The sequence below is a fragment of the Triticum dicoccoides genome, chromosome 4A, assembly GCF_002162155.2.
Source record: "Triticum dicoccoides isolate Atlit2015 ecotype Zavitan chromosome 4A, WEW_v2.0, whole genome shotgun sequence".
In the NCBI taxonomy this organism is placed as follows: domain Eukaryota; kingdom Viridiplantae; phylum Streptophyta; class Magnoliopsida; order Poales; family Poaceae; genus Triticum; species Triticum dicoccoides.
Window position 1 is genome coordinate 597,390,259 of NC_041386.1, and position 4,504 is coordinate 597,394,762.

The 4,504-nt window shown below is 48.6% G+C and overlaps 1 pseudogene; it reads right to left on the reverse strand.

Annotated features, from left to right (window-relative positions):
- Positions 1 to 2,635: 2,635 nt before the first annotated feature.
- LOC119289303 overlaps positions 2,636 to 4,504 on the reverse strand; it is a 12,947-nt pseudogene continuing 11,078 nt past the window's right edge.

Here is a 4,504-nt window from a genome sequence, read left to right on the forward strand (position 1 = left end):
CGGGACCGCGGGGTATCCAACTTAGTGTGTACCCCATCCGCCAGCAAGAACAAACCCATGGCGAACATAGGTAAGGATGAGAGGCTGGAGTTGGTTAAGATTAGTCTAGCCCCTGAAGACATAAATCTACCTCTCCACGGACACACCCTGCCCGCTACCTTGGAGGTGAGAGGTTCCCAATCAGCGATCGAACATTTCTTCGCCGCGATCGGGAGGCCGAGGTAAGTGAACGAAAATTGGCCAAGTTTGCAGTTAAGCAAGTTGGCTACCCGCTGACTTTCGGCCGCATCCATCCCCATGGACACCACTTCACACTTGTGGAAGTTGATTTTAAGCCCCAACATGAGTTCAACACACTACAGAATGGCCTTGACCGATGCGATACTGTGTGTGTCGGGCTCGAAGAGGAGGAGTGTGTCATCCGCGTATTGCAGGTGTGACACTCCCCTCGGGATCAGGTTGTCCACCACTCCCCTGATGTGGCCAGCCAAACGAGCTCTGTCGAGCATGGCGCTCAAGGCGTCCGCTACAAAGTTAAACAGCAACGGCGAGGCTGGGTCCCCCTGATGCAGCCCACGCTTGTTGCGGAAGAAGTTCCCTACTTCTCCGTTCACCGCAATCGCCGTTTGGCCCCCCGAGACCAACTGCATCATACGATGAACTCAAACCGACGAGAATCCCCGGTCCAGGAGGACCTGACGGAGAAACTCCCAGTTCACACGATCGTGCGCCTTCTCAATGTCTAGCTTCAGGAGAATCGCGGGCTGGCGAGCGCGTTTTAGGGAGTGCACAATCTCCTGGAGGGCCAACGGCCCCTCTAAGATGTTGCGCCCCCGAATAAAAGCCGATTGGTTCCTACTAATAATACGGTGAGCTATCGGAGACAAGCGAGTCGAACAAGCCTTAGCACAAATTTTAAACGGAACATTAATCAACGCTATGGGACGAAAGAGCTTAATATGATCCGCGCCCGGAACTTTGGGGATCAGAGAGAGAACCCCAAAGTTTAGGCGAGAGATATCTACCGTACCCCGCATAAAACCATTGCAAACGTCAAAAATAGGCCCTTCGAGCACTTGCCAAAATCTTTTGAACATCGCCACTGGCCACCCTTCCGGCCCGGGTGCGGTGTCGGATTTCATGCCAAGGGTCGCCTTGTCAATCTCCTCCGGGGTGAAGGCCAATCCCAGGCCCTCGTTTTCACCATCCGTGACCCGCAACGCAGGGTCCCACACATCCGCCCTAAGCCGGGCGCGGGCTTCCTCCCTGGAACCCATAAGTTGGATGTAGAACTCGTAAATGTGGCGGATGATATCTTGTTGCCACAAAAGGAGCCCCTACTCAGATTGCAAGCGCAAAATGGCGCATTTGCGGCGACGGCCATTAGCATAGGCGTGGAAATATTGAGTGTTCGCGTCACCCTTGAGCGTCCACTTGATACCACCGCGTCTACGCCAGTACTCCTCCTCCGCTCTAAGGAGGGACTCAACCTGAGCCTCAAGCGCGTAGCGCTGAGCCCAGTCTTGCTCCGAGAAAGTCTGCACATCCGCCACATCATCCATCTGAGCGAGCTCCGCGGTCAAACGCGATCGAAGCAGCTTATCTTCGCGCCCCTGGTTAGCCCCCACCCTTTGAGGGCCGCACGCAAGCCCACTCCTGCAGCAATCCAGAACTCCATCGGCCCGCGCGTGCGCCTGACCCGGGCGACGCAATTCTCCCATTTCGAAAGAAAGATTTGCTCAAAGTCCGGAGACTCTAACCACACGGTTTTGAAGAAAAAACGAGGGCTGCGTTTTAGCCTTTCCTCCCCCGAGGAGAGGATGAGGGGGACGTGGTCTGACCCTATCCTCGTTTCGGCATGCAAAGAGCACAAGGGAAACAGCACCTCCCACTCCGAGGACATGAAAACCCTGTCCAAGACCGACTGCACCGGCGTTAGTTGTTTGTTGGTCCAGGTGTAGCGTGCCCCCACGCGAGCCACTTCCCTAAGGGCCATGGCTGCGATTGCATTATTAAACATGGACACCCTTGTCCAATTAATAATACCGTTGTTTTTGTCCGCTCCAGAGCGAATTAAGTTGAAATCCCCTCCCACTAGCAGAGGTAAATTTCGCGTGCCCACAGACGCAACCTTCGCCTGGAGTTCTCCCAAGAACTCCAGCGAGAGCGAGTGGTCGGCCGGGCCGTAAACCACAATCACCTCCCATTCTTGGAGAGTTGCGCGGTGGCGTACGTGGGCCGACAGGAAGAAACGACCGACATCCCACGCCACCACCTCGAAGCAAACTAGGTTGATGCCTAGCAGCATGCCTCCCGAGTGTCCGACCGCCGGCACCCAATGCCAAACAAAACGCTCGAGCGGATCGACAGCTAGCAGGTCCCGATGATTGAAATCGGTCTTGATAGTTTTCTGCAGGCCTCATTCCGAATGAACTCTTTTAACTGGGTCCGCCTCCCAGCGTGGCCGAAGCCTCGAATGTTCCAGAATATGTATCGCATTAGATAATGCGATTGCGGAGGCGGATACCGCGAGCGGTCACCGCATTGGCCACGCGCCGTGTCTTGGCAGGACGACGGTTGGAGATGGACGGCGCAGCCCCTGCTGCTATGTCCTCCTGATCGACCCGTTTCTTTTTTATACGCTTCCCTTATTTTTGCGGCCATACTTTAGCACAGCTGCTGGGACGTGTACATTCAGGAGATACGAGGGCCAGTCCATAGATTGGAGATCAAAGTTAAATATGTTACTAGCATTGCCATCCATTTTTTACTTTCATCCTCAACCTTCTCATGTTCGTGTCGTCAAAGCTTCAGAGATAAGAACATCAAAGAAAATTGGGTCAGCATATGTACATTGCAATAAATAAATGGAATGAAATCGCACCACTAATCTTATGTGCATGAATAACTGAGTAATTATCGGCAGTTGGGAACCAAATGAAGGGATTAGCATAATGCGCGATACGACCCCATACTACTTTTTAGTTTGCGCAAGCTGTAATAAGAGGATCCGGCCTGCCTGCTCCCTCCCCGTGCTCTCATCCTTGCTCCCACTTAATCTTACGGCTGTCTTTTTTCTTTTCTTTTTAATCTAATCATCTTCCCCCTTGATTTTAAGGGGGGTGGGGCCAAGCCTTATTTTGCTCCAATCAAATCAAGCCACATAGACGGGAGCACGGATGGGCACACAACGGGGGAGCAGGCAAGTCTCGTCCGTAATAAGAACCCTATCTACTAGTACTCCATGCTGCGTGCATATGGTTGAATGGTAACTTGGGAACTAGACAAGTCTATAGTCAAATGGGATTGTGAAGACAATGTTGATGTCTAGAATGACAAGTTAAAAAGTAATCTAATTTACGAAACACAAGAAAAAAAATGGACCTCACCATCCTTTGAAGAAGGCATATGGTGCATACAGCTTGACCAACACTAGTAGAAATCGGAGATTTAAAACCGGTTCGTAAGGGCCTTTAGTGCCGGTTCCATAACCGGCATTAAAGAGTGGGCACTAAAGCCCCCCCCCTCCTTTAGTACCGGTTCGGCACGAACCGGCGCTAAAGTGCCATCACGTGGCGTGAGCTCGCGCCCTGATATGGGGGACCTTTAGTATCGGTTGGTGTTACCAACCGGTACTAAAGGTTTTTTTTTTGAATTTTTTGGAAATTTTTTTTGATTTTTTTTTCGATTTTTAATTTTTCTGAATTATTTGATGATTTAGTCTCCAATCACCTATTCACCTCTCTTAACTGCTCAAGTGTGGATCACTCATTCCAAATCGCCTAACTTCCCGGCCGGTCACCCATCCTCTCACTCCCCCAACCTGAGCACGCTTAACTTCGGAGTTCTATTCCCCCTATATTTCAAGTCTGCACTTGTTGTTTTCCTAACAAATGTAAGCTGTCAATCCTATTAACCTCAGCAGTTTAGCTTGAGCATTAGGTCACGCGTTTCACCGTTTGAGTTCAAAACAGTAATTATTTAGTAACACTAATATTTCTTGAATAAGTTTGACCATAATTTGACCATAGTTTGACCAGATTTGACCAAAATTCAAAAAATTGAAATAATTATTTAGTAACACTAATATTCTTGAATAATTATGTAGTAACATTAATACTTCTTGAATAAGTAGTTTGACCAGATTTAACCAAATTTTTTTAAAAAAATTGAAATTTGACCATATCTTTTTTTCTTTTTGGAATTTGAGGATTCTAAAAAATTGCAAACAGGCCGTAGGCAGTCTCCATCGGATGCGGATTTTCGTGCTGAATTTTTTGATATATTATACGTTTTTTTTCCGACATCGTATGCAAAAGTTATAGCCGTTTTACATTTTCCCTACACTTTTTGCAAAACATGTCCAAATTTAAGTTTTTCAAATTTTCCTAACTAGTAGATGTAGTAATATAACTACCTCTCGAAGGATTTTATTTTTTAAAGGTTTTACCATTTTCTTTTGATTTTTTTAAAACTAAAATGGCGATACACGGGGGGTGGGGGT